We start from the raw sequence: 17,091 nt of genomic DNA on the forward strand, positions 1-17,091 counted from the left end.
ATCTATTCCAAAAAAAAAAACTTGATTTCGATATATTTCCTGCTATATTCAAATTTATTATAATAATTACATAAAATGTATGTTTACAATAATGCAAGTCTGTATGTAGGTTGTCTATTTCAATAAAGCAGTATTATTATTGATATGTTGACCAATAAAGGGTCTGAAAATGAAGCACACTCTCAATTCTTATGCAACTTTTGAAGAACAAATTTGGCGCTGGTTTTCTTCTATGATGGAAAAAGCAGATTCCCGTTGTTGTTGTACATAATCGATGATATTCGGTAGTTGTAAGTAACCAATGGTATGGTTTACCCATTGACGTACAATGTGTCGTCTCATTCCGTTGGTAATATTGAAAATAAATGCTCCTAGAATCAACTCTTCTAATTTGTACCATCAATCAATTGGCCGTTTGAATCAAATCGATTTTTTCAATTAAATTGTTCAACGTATTAAAAAAAAAAATACTTCAATGTGAGATTTCCACTTGGCAGTTTATAAAACCTCGACATGTGTCACGGTCCATTACTCCGATGCAAAAATGCATGATGAACTATTCTACAAAAAACTGACTGAAAGTCGATGAATAATTGTAAAAAAAATGCTTTCAAAGTTTAAGGAGACATATACGTTTAGCTACGATTAAGGCACGGTTAACAACCTAAAAATGCCGTAGTACCTATTAATCATCGTACGTAATTGTTCAATGGGTTAATATATTATTGAAAGCTTCAACGGTATTTCCTTTCCTTCAGATGACCAAACAAGATTCAATCGTAAATAATTGATACAGCAATACAAATCGAAATATTAACCATCTGTTTGAAGGTAATTTGCATTTTTCACGGAACCTCTCGCGTTTGTCAATGTTATACAGTTATTGAACTTGATATTGGGAATGGTACACGATGGTAATCTAAAGAGAAATAATGTCTAATGAACTGCTGAAGATTTTCTGATGAGTAATGACAGGTCGTTATATAACTGGTGTCGCATTGGTTGCCATTAATTGAAAATCTCTTGAAATTATTGGCTGTAAGTGATCCTAATGTGATCAGTAGATTTCCCTGTCGGATTCTGTCGATGTAGAAATAAAGTTATAAATACTCCATTAATTTTTAATGATACAAAAATGACATTCGACTCGGCATTTTTGCCATCTGCATGATCGAAAATAATAAAATACAAGCACAGGAATGTGGAATAAGTATCTTCACTTGAATATTTGAAATTTTCAGTGATAACACTACGCTATCGCAGTTAGTGTAGGGATACAATTCATAAATTCGAGTTATCGTACAGAAACGACAGAAATAAAATACATAATATTGAATGAGGAAGGTTATGATATGTTTATCAAATATCACCCGATTTATTAACAGAATTACGATATATTTTATATGAAGCATTTCCAGCGTTATTATTGTTCGATAATCAAATTCAGAAGCTATAACCTTAGTATTTTTGATAACGAAGTGATGGGCATGTGACATCATAATATCTCACAATTAATCTTACGAAACACCACAAGCTTAGTCGCTACTTTGGAAAGCATTGTTTACTCATATAATTTGGTTCATGCGATACTTCGATTTCGTGTTTTCGTAAAACATTTTGGGTACTTTCCCGGGCACCTCGTATGTATGGTATGGAAGTAAATTTATTGTTGTCTTTTTTGTTCACTATTATCGTCTGTTTGGTGATTCGATCACAGAAAAGTGATATATGTATGTGCTATTTGCATTCAATACTTCAAATAACTATCCATAACATTTCTATTATATTGTTTTATTTTATCTACTTGATTTTTTCGATATACACATTTCGAAGGATTTTCGGCACACTCCATTTACCAAATATTCATATCACCTTCCAATGTAACCTTGTTATATTTTCAATCATTGAATTTTATTTATGTATATTTCAATTAAATTTTATAATCTCCATCGTATTTAGGGATTTCATTCAATATTTTTATGTTGATGAGTATATTTTGTATTTCAGATTTTATATTTAGGTATAAGATTTTTAAGTTTGTGTGTTGTTTCATATTTAATTGTATCTGTATTTCTATTTGCATTCAAATTTAGCATATGTTGTTATTATTATAAAAGACGCGGATTTCAGAATTGGAAGTCAAGAGTTGATGGAGATATGTGAAACATATCAAATAAGTCAGAAAAGTATAGCATAGAGAGTGAAGTGGCTGAGACATATTCAACGTATGCCAAGAAAAAAAATATCCTAAGAGTACTACTAGTAGGAGAAGCAGGGAGGAATAGAAGATTGCGACCAAGAAAGAAATGGTAATAAGCCATTCAGAGTGAAATAGAAGAAATAGGAATAATAAATTATTGAGACTAACCAAGATTATGGAAATCCTTGGCCTCTATGGGTGGGCTAACTATGGCCTTCTCCATCTTTTGATCAATCTCTTCCATTTTTTGATCAATCTCTTCCATCTTTAGATCAATCTCTTCCATATTTCCAAGACTTTTGGCCGTACTTCCTATGAGGAAAATACACGTATCGAGGTGTTGAAATAACCGTTTGTTGTTGGAAAAAACTCCAGTAATATCCAATCTTTCATGTATTATATTCCAGATTTCAATTGGGAAAGAACAAAAATGGAATTAATTACTTTGTAGACGACTGAACATCTGTCTTTTCTTTCCATTTGATGCTAGGACATCAGTTGCCAACGCGCATTTTGACGTGGGGACTTATCTCTTTACTCTTTCATGAGAAGTATTCGACTGATATAGCCCCATTCATTTCACATAAATAGGTGCATGACAGAAGTAGCTTCTTATTGCTTCAAAGTTTTTACAACAACCAAATTTGTGTCTTCGGGAAATGAAGTAGACTGATTCACATTAAAAAAACTCGCCAATTTATATTTAACCGGTACACTTTCAATATCACTTTAGATGCCACAGCGATTTCATGGGTAAACTATTTTTGGTGCATGTTCCCGCTAATTTTTATGAGAATGATATATATGAAGGTTAACAATGAGCTGTTAGGAACAGGATATTTTTCACAGTTCATAATTCATCCCGCAGGGGTTTATTGTCGCTATTGAAACTTGACCAAATAATCTCAGCTTCTTGACGAAGCCGATTAGTTCATATGGTGAGTGATCTTTCATGTCAGATGGTAAAAGTGCTGGTGTTAGGTAAGGATTTCAACAATTTTAGACAGTGATTATTTATTATATGGCATGTTGGTCTTCAAAATAATATGTACTGCATTTTAGTTGAAACGAGTTTCAAAATGTCGTTTAATCTGACCGATATACTTTTCGTCCCAGTCCTCACAGCTCATCTAATATATCCCTCACTTTTAACTTTCCAACGTTTTGGTTTTAGGTTAAGCTAATACTTTTAGACGTGAGCAAGCAGTTTTGAAAGCTTTCAGGATAAAATTTTCAAAAATGCGATCTGATCCTTGGTGTATCTTGGGTCATATGGAAGAACAATGAGTATTTGAATCAGTGTAATTTTGAAATGGAACTTAACTATTATATTTGAAGGATGCTCTTGAAGTGAAGGGAAAGTAACAAGCCTATGGCTTCTAATAGCTAAGATATCTTCTGTCTGCTTCTATTTCAACTCTGTTCACGAACGAATTAGCTATGAACAGAGGAACCGTATGTTTACCACTGCTGTGCCTTCGTGCTGTCTGTAGAAACAGTCGTTGAACTGGGAGCAATTTCATGCAGATTTTTGTTAGTTGTTTGTAGTTTTCCATTAATTCTCCACTAAGATTTGATTTTCTGTACGAATCAATGTTAAATTACTGCACTCAAAACTCGATTGTTACATTGAGAGAGTTTCAGTCTATTTGGTTAGCCATTTGGAATTTTATGAGTGGGGGTTATTGCGGAGACAATTGGTTGCATTGGTGAAACCTATATTTCATAAACTGTAGGATAAGAACTATAGGATAGTAATGTGACTTGTCCAATATCAAAACCTTAATGCTTTTTCACAAAAGGCATGCATGCAAGATATGCTCGGTTGTTTTGACGCTGTGATAATTTCTTTTGAGTTGAAAAATTACACTATAATCAATATCATCGAAGTTTGGTACTTGTGGTGTGCACACCTCATGATTCGAAAAAAGGCTTCGAAACTCCTAGAAGAGCTCCCGTGAGCAAGATAATGCTTCAATAGATCATTTTTCATTTGCAGTTCAGAGTTTCAAAATATAAGTATACAGAGGACTCACAATACAAATTATGAACTGTTTTATGATTTCAATAACAATAACTTCATTTTTTTTTTAATGAATCGCAGAGTTTTGATCTACAGTATGGTATTATCTATCAATTTTTTATCAGAGCTTTTGCAATTGAGCTATTTTATTTTCACCAAGTAGAAAAAGTAATGTTGTACAAATCATGAAACCAGGGCGACTTCATTGATTCCAGTGGTGCATTTGCTTCTTCAGCTACAGGAACAACCGGAAAAACCTGCAGTACCACGTCATCTGAAGATATGCCAAAAATAGAAAATTTGATCTGTATATTTTTCATATGGCTGTAATTTGCTACTGAAAACTTTTTGAATTCAATAATTTACTATTTTTTTTAGCAGTCCCTACGAAAATATGATCTGGCAGATTCAGCAGCCTGGAAATTTCATATATAAGTCAAATACATAGTTAAAAAACGATCCATTGTTGAATTCTCGTTAAAGTTATCCAATGAACCCCGTTTTTCATTATAACCATTTTTGTAGGGCTTGCGGCGATTTCATTTAATTACCCTGGCAGAAATGATTCGCCTTTGTCTGCTATTGCCGATTTGAATACGTGGCACATTTGTTTGAATCATTAGCTTCTGAATAATAAATATCCGTCCGCAGAAATATTCTGGAAAGTGAAATCATATGCATGTGCATGTCTCGTCTTGAAAAACTTTCCAAATCGTTAAATCTTTGTTTCGTTCAGAAACACAGAAAGGAATCCAACGAATATGTTCGAAGTTGATTGTCGAGTCGATCGATGCACAGAATGAGCTGAATAATTATTGATAGTTAATGAAACAACCAAATAAATTTGTTCCAATAGTCGGTCAGTTTTGTAGATGCTGTCGATAGTATAAGACATGTTTTAAAATGAACCAATAAGATAGAAAATGATGGACCTTTTATAATATTTGTCAGTATATAACTTTTTGTTTTCATGCACAGGAAACGTGTCGCTACATGTATTCCATAGAAACAACATGCTGAATCGATTAAAACAGATTTCAACCCATTGAATTGGTTTGAAATCTGTTTCTATTTTTTCTTTTACAAGGTCCCTATGGACCTTATATATAAGAAAGGGGTTACTGTGAAACCGTTGAATGTCTATTTGACCGAGGTACCAGCCAATGTGAGACCATCGCTTGACGAATAAACACGTATTATTGCGCATTTCAGTTTTATTGTTTGATTCTTTCGAGTGTATAATTTTGTTTCTTTGGTTATTCTTCATGTTTATAACGTAATTTTGTTTGTTTTATTTTTGTCTAGTGTATAATTTCGTGTAGTGGGTTTTATTCTTAAGAACATTGGCAGATAATGAGCGGGATCTTTTGAACATGGTTCTGAATAATACTATACGCTACCAGCGTTTGACTGAAATGGGCGAAAATGGTGACCCTTTTGATGATGGCGATTATGACCTGACCATACGTATCGGCCAGAATATGATAGATAGGGATGTGTCCGATGTTGAAGTTGAAGGAAAGATATAAATTTATGGAAATCAATTGGAGCCATTGCTACTCTTCCTCTCTTTATTTCAAAAAATGGTACGAAATGGTACAAAGATCCTCCACCGTGCAGTCGTATACGTGCTCATAACATCATCGACTATAAACAAAATGAACCAGGACCACGAAGAAGATGATTTATGATTCGCTTTCAATGTGTCTTTCTCTGATCACCGAAGATATTGCTCAAATTATCATACGCGAAACGAATTGCAAGGTCAACAGGAAGCTGCTACATGGAATCAAAAAAAGTTTACCATGCAGAAGCAATGGAAACCATTGACTCTGACACGTTCGTAGTGATTATGTTGTATGCTTGGCTGATAAAATCCAACACCGAGCCTGTAAGGGAACTATGGGGCTCAACTCATGCTCCAATATTTAAAGTTGCTTTATCGTTGTGTGTCAATTACAAAATTCACTTGCCAAGCCCCAGATGTATATCAAGACTAACATAAAATGCAAATACAATTTTCGTAATATTTTTGTGATTCGTTTCACTTCCTAAATGTCCAAATAAACCAGGAATATTCAACCTGAATTATAATCAATCTTTTTTTTGCCATACCACTCATATTTCACGCGTCTTACCTATCTGTATCATTCAGGCACTTCATAAAACCATAAGCTACATACACATACTCACATAGGCACACTTTCAAGACACCTGAATACTTATCATTCATGTGACCTTCGTATATTTTCTGAAGGACCTTGTTTTCCGGTTTACCGCTCGCGGGACTGTCATCCATCGGGGGGCTAGAGATCGTTCAACAAGCATCATTCGCAGTGAATCTGACCAATTGAACGTATTTCCCCCATGCCCTTTCCCGGGTTGAGTGCCCTGAGTTGAAATTTTCCCCAAACGGTTAATATGTGCAGAACATCCCATCTCGTCCATCCACCCCTGCTCCTCCGGAGCGGTCCACAACTTACTGATGGCCACTTCAGCAAGATTGATATCTGACCTTTTTTGGTCGAAAGTCAGCCTCTGAGTGCTTATACTTTCTGATCTGTTGAATTGTTTTATCATGACTTTCCTAACTGAATTATTGCATGGGGTCCCCAAAAACTAACCGGAGACGAGTGTCTTTTTAGTCGCGAGCAAGTGTTGGTTCTCAGTAAATCTGAAAATGAGATTGATTTGGAGTCTAGTTGAGACATTTTTATACTTACCGGAGCCGCCTGACAGCGACTCTCGGGGGTGGTCTTTGGTTCTGCTTCGTTGGTCTCCTGTGTTTGTCCCTCTCTCGGAATCTGGGGTCATCCATGTTTAGTGCGTGCGCTCGAATTCTGTCGAACGTGTCCTCTGCGTGTTTCCTCATGTATACGTCCTCGTAGTGTATGTTCAGGTCTAGGTCTCGGAGTATGTACCTATTCGGTACATATCTTGGAGCGTTTACAGCGGCCCTCTCGCATGCGTTCATAAACGAATTTGTATCACTTACTTATAGATGGGCTGAAAAGTTCGTAGGTTAACATACAGACGGCGCGACTAGTATGAAATCCACATGAATTTAGTCAATCCTAACCTTCAAACACACGAGTACAAATTTCACAATTGTCGGACTATTAGTTTATGGGATAGAACATTTTGAGTCAAGCCGCTTCTGTTAGTTTGAAGAAAATGGATAAAAAGGAATTTCGTGTTTTAATAAAAATTTCTTTTTGGCCATAGCTTTTTGAAGCCATAGCTTGACTTGATAAATATTATTCGGACTTTGCACCAGGAAAATCAATTGTTGAGAAATGTTTTGCTTAGTGTGAACGAGGTGAAATGAGCAATAATTGAAACTGTTCCACCACAAAAAATCCGAATTTATGCGTCGATATGTGACAATAGATGGAATGTGGATTCATCACCTGATACCAGAATCAAAACGATCGTCATTTGAGTGGACTGCACGTAATGAACCGACTCCAAAGTGTGCAAATACGCAACAGTCGGCTGGTCAGGTTATGGCATAAGTATTTTGGGATGCGCATGGTATAATATTCATCGAATATTTCGAAAATGGAAAAATCATCAACATCGACTATTACATAGCGTTACTGGAGCGTTTTAAAGGCTTAATCGCGAAAATGAAGAAAAAACTGCTGTTTCATCAAAACAATGCACCGTTTAACGAATCAGTGAAAACAGTAGCAAAATTGCATGAATTGGGTTTCGAATTGTTTCCTCATCAATCGTATTCTCTAGATCTGGCCCCTAGCAACTTTTTTCTATTATCAGACCTTAAGAGAATGCTCACTGGAAATAAATTTAGCGCCGCACAAGCACCGCTCTGAGAGCGCTTCAAGGATTTTCCTGTAGTGTTTGTGTTTTGTCCTTAAAAAAAATTGTCGAAACTGAGGCCTATATTCTGATTGAAGACGTATTATAAAAATATCGAAAATTTGTATGACCGCTATAATCGTTATATCGCCGTCGAAGGCAACTATATTGAATACTAAAATGAAATTTGATCAAAAAATTTGTTTGAAGTAAAACTTTACGCGCGCCTGACTTAGGGAGTAAGCTAGTGAATGCGTGATGAGAGCTTTACGAAAAGTGTGATCGGGCGAGGCGAACGGAAGTTGAGAGGGAGGTATGACTTAATAAAGATAAAAAGAGGTAGATATAAGTTTCGTATATTACTGTAGGGGTAAGAGAGAGAGAGAGATGTGCGAGCACACATTTGCCGTGGAGTAGGCTCTGAAGCATTAGAAGAAAACTATCATAAGTTGCCATTAATCAGGAGATTACAATGTTAATTTTGCCTTCGAAGATAATCTTTCTACAAGATAAATTAGAATGAATAATAACCGAAATGAGCCTACCACAAGTCATGAAACAACAATAGATACAGTTTTCTCTAGATATCTAGATCTAGATATCTATGTATCTCATTTCTTATACCGTGAACTTATTGTCTTGGTCTCACAATCAACCACAGTAATTACCGGTGTATTCGATAATGAAAATGATAAAAATAATAAATAAAAATGAAAAATTCATTCATAAATGAATTTAAATACATATTTGTAAAAATTCATATGTATGTATTTTCAAGCAACATTATTTTTTTTGGTCCTACCTGAAAATCTGAGACAATTAAAGGCGTCGCTCATTCGAAAATTCGATTTCACATATAAATAACACATAAAAAAAATTTTCAGTTCATACTCGATTTTTCGGTATTGAAAAATTTTGTTTAGAAAAAACGAGTGTAGAGATTTTGTAGGGAAAGTTATGATATTGTTATTTATAGACTATAATTTCTATTTAGTGAATAAATATAGTACGAGTATAAATCGTTATAATTACTGTTTTTTTTTTTAATTTCTGAGTTGGTGGTTGCAATAATGTTTGCTTATTAGCATTCAGAAATTGCTTTCTTTGCATTGCTACAACTTGAAATAAGTAATGTTTCTGTTCCTCATTTTGAGTTAAACTCCGATCATATGATTTCATCAATTGAACTCCTCGCAAGGGTTTATTGTGGCTCACATCTATTCACACTCGGCCAAATAAACCCAGCTTCTTAACGAAGCCGATCAGTTTGTATGGTGAGTGGTCTTTCAGGTCAGATAGTAAGTGTACGGATCTGCCGAACTTTAAAAACCTGATTCGGTCCCCAGCAGTGGGGCAGGCACAAAGTATATGCTCTGCTGTTTCATCATTTTTCAAACAGAGGCGACACGCACTGTCTTCCGACAGTCCAAGTCTCTGCATATGATGACTCAAATGACAGTGGCCTGTTAGATATCGTAGTTCATTCGTACTGTAGTCCAACAACTGTTTCGTATCAAGCTTCGAAGAGTGAATAAACGCCTTGGAGTGAGACAATCCTGGAAGATTTGCCAGAAATCCATAAATCTTCTTGCCATCCAGGTATTCAATGTTTGTTTGGCAAAGCCCAAAGCGATGCCAATGACAGGTTCTGGTCCGATGAAGCCGCTTGCAGTACCCTCCTCTGCAAGAGAGTCAGCAGCTTCATTACCTTCCAGGCTAGTACGGCCAGGAATCCAGACCAGAGACAATCTCTTGAGTTTTTCTATCGAGGAGAGTCGTTTTTGGCAATTTGCTACCAATTTAGACGTTACTCGGTAGGAGCCAAGATCTTCCAACGCCGCTTGAATGTACGAGAATATTTTTATAATATAACCCTTTCAAATCAAATTTTTATTGACTTGTGTGTGAGGAAAGATTTATCCAATCTCTTCGCACACAATCCAATTGCGTAAATTTCCACTTGAAATACAGTCGCATAAGTTCTTAGTCAGATAGATATATCTGTCCTGGGTCTGCGACTGAAAATACTTGCACCAGAACCGGAAGGCAGTTCGTAGTTGACAGTTGGAGGCATAAAGTCAGAGGTCATTTCCAGAATGCTGTGACTTCCAGTGTCAACCAACAGTCTGTTGCACTCTGCATTTAATTGATTTGTGAAATTGGCAATGTCCACAAGTAAGCCAGAGAGCTTCGCTTGGGCCGTTTTCGGTAAAGCCTTCGGCCACCAAACAACTGCACCGTAAGTGATCATTGGTCTTGCCATCATCACATAAATCTAATGGATTTGTTTGGGACCCCAAGTTTTACCACAAACCCTTCAACATGTTCATAGAGACAATCTGGCTTTGTGTAAAACTTTTTCCAAGTGAGCGTTCCAGGTGAGTCTTTCATCAAGGACAATGCCAAGATATTTCACCTCCGTTCCGAATGAAATGACTTCGCCATTGAGGGAAATTGGCGTAGAACGTCCAATTTCCTCCTCTTGGGGAAGGGGATCAACACAGTTGTGCTGGGGTTGACAGACATCGGATCACTTAGGCACCAACTGTGAACAACGTCCAACGTGCTTTGGAGAATATTATAAGCTACCCTTTCCGACGTAGACCTTGCCAGGTCATCTGCATAAGCTAACAGATCAACTTTTCTTCTGTCAAGGGTATCAAGCAGATTATCCTTCAGGAGCGACCACAGAAGGGAAGATAGTACCCCACCTTGAGGGCAGCCCCTGGTGACCCTGAACCTGATGGCCTCGCCTTCAAGAGTCACAGTTACAGTTCTGTTTACTAGCATGGCATAGATTCAGCCAGTTATGGTCGATTCTGCACCTTTCCCAGCCAGAGACAATCCTATAGATTTAGGTAGTGCATTGTCAAATGCTCCTTCAATATCAAGAAATACAGCAACCGCAATCTCCTGGTTGTCAAGGGATTGAGAGATTATTTCAACAAGGTTGTTTAATGCTGAATCTGTCGATTTGCCGGTTTGATAAGCATACTGGTGGTTATTCATGAAGGATGCATATAATGCTACCCGCCTGATATGTTCGTCCAGTATCCTCTCGAATCCTTTCATCAGGAAGGATGTAAGGCTGATTGGTCGTACCGAATTAGGGTGTGGGTCTCTCCGACTCACTTCAGGTATATATACCACCCTTGCTGCCAACGAACTGGGTGGTATGTAGTTCCACGCCAGACTAGCTCTATACAATTTTGTGAGAATAGGTAAAATTATTTGCAGTCCGTTTTGTAGAAGAGCTGGAAATATACCATCCTCTCCAGGAGATTTGAAGTGCTGAAAAGACTTGATAGCCCATTCAACTGCCGGTGATGTGATAACCTTCTTTGCGACGTCACAATCGTTCTGTTTTGGGCGTTTAGCGCCCTCGAAGATGGGCGGTCTGTTGTTATCAAGAGTCAGATTTGCAGGAAAGTGGTTTTATATCAAAAGCTCTAAGGGGTCGTAAATGTTCCATCGGGTCGTTTAAGCGACCCAATTTCAGCAGTCGGCTCTCTAGAGATAATTTTGTGAATTCTTGTGCTGTGAGGTAAATCAGAGAAACTCTCACAGAACTTTCTCCAAGACTCCCGTTTTGCCTTTCTGATTTCATTAGTTACTCCGATAGGTGAATGAATTAAATTATAACGGGGGGGTTAGCAAGTGTATCCTTGCCATCACATCATTTAAATCGCAGTTTCGTTCCAGATTGAGTTTTCCGAAACTGTTTCGATGGAAAACGAACAAGAAATAACTAACCAATGAGTACTAAATGGGAAAAATCTAATCAAAGTGTTGGGAATGTTGGGAATAAGTCACTCGAGTCTCTAAGAAAAATACTGAAAAGCATAAGTTCCATCCCAAAAATGCAATTGGTTCAAGATAAGTATGAGGATGATTCTGATAAATAACAGTTTTGTGAAATCATATGTTACCAAGTCAACGCGTAACCCTTAATTTTCTGAAATACCTTTTTTAGTGATGATTGTTCTTTTTTCAAATATATATCCAAAAAGGTTTTTTTAAATGCTAACACTGTTTTTTTATTTATCATAACACAATGTATAACAACGAAGAAGGCCTCGTAATGAGTACTCACCAAAGCACCCTACTTGCTGAAATTTTCATAAATAGGTTCGAAAAAACTATTTAGCGACATCCAGATTCCTTCATTTGTATTGGTTTATTGATAATGTTATAGCCTCCTCCACAGGAACACATCGACAATTACAATAACTTATTCAATACATCATCTCTATCTACGAAAACATAAAATTTAAAATAGAATTAGAAATTAATGATTCAATAAACTTTTTATAAAAATTATTTCGCATTTTACCACAAACTGACTCATACAGAAACAACTATCAACAACCATTCTATTCAGCCTTTTCAACATATACTAACAGCTTGCCATAGCATGATCAATAGATTCATCAGATTATTGGTGTACATAAATAATATCAATAAGAAATTAAATCTGATAAACCAAATTGCAGTGGATAACAACTTCAATCCGAATATTAGTTACAAAATACTCTCTCCTAATTTCAATTAAAATGAAAGTGTTACATGAAATTGGCTAACTTATCATCTTAATTGAGTTACAATTAATTCATTTGATGTATTGCTGGCAGTTAGATCGCTAATATAATTTGTGTTGCAGTTTAACACATGAACGACGTAGAAGTATTTGAATTGAAAGTTGTTACTAGTTTCAGGAAAAATCGGAGATACCAGATGAAAATTACCGGTTGAAAAATCCAAAAAAATTCTTGATATTATTGAACATGAAAGATATGTGAATGCGTTTTTTGAAATTATTTCATAATAAGTATATGGATTTCCATCAAATATCGCTAAATTCCACGAAATAAATATATATTTACGATTTAGAATCGATTGAATATAATTTAAATAATTTTTCATTCAGTTATTTCAACATATATTTTAAAAATTGTTTCATTTTTTTTTGTGCTAACTCTTGCCGGAAACTTCACTCATGGGGACTTCAGTTTTTGGGTTTACTCATATTTTTTAACACTCTTCATACATTTGCCTATTTTCATTTTATGAGCAAATCATTTATCAAACCATACCCAAGTTGACAATGTTTGATATGATTCGTCAAATCAAAACAACTTTTCTATTCATGAACCGATTGTCATGAATGAAACACCAAATGTTGAGTGGTGAAATTTACCATATCGGTGAAAACCGCACCTAAATCGATCGAATGTTTTTGTAATTAGCATAGAAAACTGATAATTATTCAAAAATTATTGTTTTGCGCCCTATTACATTAATCAGGAATCTAAATGATAATTTTTCTCAAATATCTTTCATATACAGACAGCGCAGCAATCAGTTACACTTTGTTGTAGTTATTGATCATACACATGGTACAGCGCGGTGACCGTTACGTCAGTTAGCTGTATTTTGAGAAATCATAGGATTCATGTCCTGGAAATTAACCAATAAACCAATAAACATCGAATGTTTATACTGGAAGTTGGTCCCAACTTTCTTAATTCCAGTGTAACACTATCTATATTTTCACATTTTTGAATACCTGGCATAATTCTGAAGGGTGATTATGGAATACCTTATTTACCAAAAATGAACCGTTCTCGAGATATTCATTTGTTTTTCCAAAAAAACTAGGTATTTAGCTGATTCTCCCAATAAATTCAAAAGTTTAAAAGAGTCATAAATAAGCTATTATTGATTCATCAAAATACTTGATTTCATTGTTTTGTAGAAGTAACATTTCGAAAATGTTATACAAGGTGGTCGGAATGGATGACTAAATCAGAAGATATGAAAATGGGCCAAAACTAAGTTTTTTCAAATCGAACATTTTTAATTCATTATTTATTCATCTGAATTCCTGTTCTCAAGTAACAGCACTAATAAAATTCCTGTAACTGTAAATAGTGACTTCAATGTCCACAATATCGAATTGCTCAAATTTTCAAATATTAAAGACGAACAAGTTAGCGAAGTAGCGAAGCTGAAGCTTTTGCAATAAGCAGGGAACTTACTTAGATTACAAATGAGCCAATTAGGATTTCTCGCCCATCGGCAGTGGCGCAAAAATCTCAGTGCCGAAAACCAAACTAGGTTTTTTGATTCACGCAACAGCTACAAACCTAGAATAAATGCTTGTCAATTCCAACGAGTCTAGATCCTTCTGGTCGATAGCTAATGCTGTCAATCAAAACTTTACACAATCCACAATTTCACCACTGACACAAGCGGATGGTTCCACTGCAACAACACCCATAGAAAAAGCAAATATACTGTCTGAATAATTTACGTCCAACTCTACAGTGGATTTTCTGGAAAAGGCACCACCACCCATTCCCACACTGGAATCCACAATGCCAGAAATTACTTTTCGACAACGTCTAGTTAGGTGAATTATAAAACAGCTCAATATCAATAAGGCTTCTGATCCTGATGAAGTGCCCGTCATCGTACTTAAAAAGTGCGCAAATGAATTTGCACCAGTATTTTGCAGACTTTTCAACTTGTCTTACATAGAAGGGATTTTTTTCTTGTTGGAATATTGCTCGCGTTTAGCCTATTATCAAAAAAGGCAATAAAAATCTTCCAAACAACTATAGACCAGTTGCTTTGCTATCAGTGATATCAAAAATCATGGAGAACGTCGTAAACCACCATATCCTTAAATGAAAAGAGAAATGAAAATTTCTTGGTTTTCTACCACTTTTAATTGTAACTAACGTTACTGCAGTTTCGTCCTATATGGACATTCTCAAACTTATACAATAAAGTTTATTGTATATTGTATATATGTATTGTATAAAGTTGTTGAACATTTTATTAAAACAACGATAAAAATAAAATGAAAACAACAATAAAAATTAATTGGCGCTCCGGGGCGACTTCATTGATTCCAGTGGCGCATTTGTTTTTTCAGCTGCAGGAAAACCCGGAAAAACCTGCAGCACTACATCATCTGAAGATCTTGATCTAACAATGTAGGGTGTCTCCAGAGGCTCCGATAAATTCAATGCATCGCCAGAACACTTCGTGACACGACTATCGTCAAACTTAAACCAGTCCGTTTCGTCTTTGACCAAGGCGTAATAATGACCGAATTCAACGCCAGAATCGCAGTGAACAATGACTGCATGAATATTATAATAGTGGTCTGCTAGGTTGAAATGTTCATCTATTTTGAACCTTCCAAAGAGCTTCTTGCTTCCGTTAGAGGTTGAGTCTTGTTTGAAAATCATCAGTGTTATTATTAGATTGACTTTATTGTATAAAGTATGTATTGTATAATGAATGTATTGTATAAAGTTCATTGTATACGTTTGAGAATGTCCATATAGGATGAAACTGCAGTAAAAGTGGTAAAAAACATAGAAATTTTCATTTCTTTTTCCATTATGATCTCCTACCACGTAGTAACGGCTACATCCATCAATTTATATCCTTAAATATTTGGAATGCTTCAACATCTTGAGCGATCATTAATATAGCATTCGGAAAAGAGATCAACAGGCAACCTTCTATGTATGTCTCCCAGTTGCGTTTGATATTTCTAAGGTCTTTGACCGTGTGTGGCATGAGGTTTTGCTGGCCAAACTTCGATGCTATGACTTGTCGTATCATTCTTGTGTATGGCTCTCCATCTTTCTGAAAGAACATCAACTGCAAGTGGGTATCGATGGATATTTTTCGAATACTTTCACCATCAACCCTGTTCCGCAGGGATCCGTATTGTCTCTAACTTGTTTTTTTTTGGATATCAATGACTTATTGAAAAAAAAAACGAAGAATCCAATATATTGCTTTGCTGATGACAGCACTCATGTCAAATCATTCCATTTGGATTTCAGGACATCGGCTGCGGAGGCACATCTTCACCGGTAGCAGGAAGTTGCATATCTTAATGAGGATTGAGAAGTGAATTCGATTGTTTGAAGATGGTTGACAATGTTTCGTGGTGTATTTCATCAGTTCGGACTTCCATTGTCTAATATAGTATAAATTGATTTGATAACCCTGAAAAAATTAAAAAGATTCACCGAAAATAACGATTTTATTAAACAAAAAACTGAAATTACGAAGAAATAACATACAACAACAACAACCAAACAAATAAAAATTAAAATATTAATAAAAGCTGAAAAAATTGAAAAAATTAAAAATATTATTAACAAAAAAGAAGAAATGAAAATTAAAAGATTTCAAACCAAGTTATGTAACACCGTTTCGATTGTTAGTATCCACAATCGTCTTCGGGTGATAACTGTGAATTGTTTTCATCATTCTGCCTACGCAGATGATTTATCATTGTGTCTTTATTTGACACTAATTTAGTAATGCTTGATGAAGTGATGTAATGAATAATATATCAAATTTTTCCAATGAACGTTCTTTATTATTCATTAAGGGAAAAACAGAGACAGTACTAGATTCTAGAGTAAATCAGACAATATTAACAAACACTCAAGAATGCGTCAGATTTCTTGGAGTATATTTAGATGAATTTTTGACTTGGAAAGCCCACTGTGATAAACTAATGGGCAAATTGAATTCACTGAATTCTCCTCTTTTGAATTTTCGAGATTTTTTCAATATGGCACAGTTACTGGCAATTTGCTACACTCAAATTGATCCAATTCTCAGGTATGTTATATGTCTCAGCATCGGATGTTTTCATTAGTTAAAAACGTATATTGCGTACCTTGGGTACATGTCCAAGTTAGGGACTCATGTAAACTGTTTTGAAAATGTACGGAATTTTACCTCTTCCATGTATATGTTCCATGTGTGTGCTTATATTTTTGAAAATAGGTCGTTTTCCGAATTGAATGAAGATATTCATGGTTATAATACTAGACGTAAACACTCCATATATATTATTCCATTACTGCATATTTTGCTCCCAATTACTTAGGGCTACGACTTTTTAAGAAACATAAAATGTGAGGCATTTCAAAAAAGACTTAAAACATTTTTCATTGGAGAAATGTTTTCATTCGCTTTTCGAATTTTCAATTGAAACTTAATG

General features: G+C 35.4%; 1 protein-coding gene across 2 annotated transcripts in view; it reads left to right on the forward strand.

Annotated features, from left to right (window-relative positions):
* Positions 1–17,091, forward strand: part of LOC111503801 (uncharacterized) — a 169,400-nt gene that overhangs the window by 88,069 nt on the left and 64,240 nt on the right. The gene's annotated exons all lie outside the window — the stretch shown is intronic.

The sequence above is a fragment of the Leptinotarsa decemlineata genome, unplaced genomic scaffold (genome assembly GCF_025532065.1).
Source record: "Leptinotarsa decemlineata unplaced genomic scaffold, Ldec_3_MD MMD2_tig00001344_RagTag_RagTag, whole genome shotgun sequence".
Taxonomy (NCBI): domain Eukaryota; kingdom Metazoa; phylum Arthropoda; class Insecta; order Coleoptera; family Chrysomelidae; genus Leptinotarsa; species Leptinotarsa decemlineata.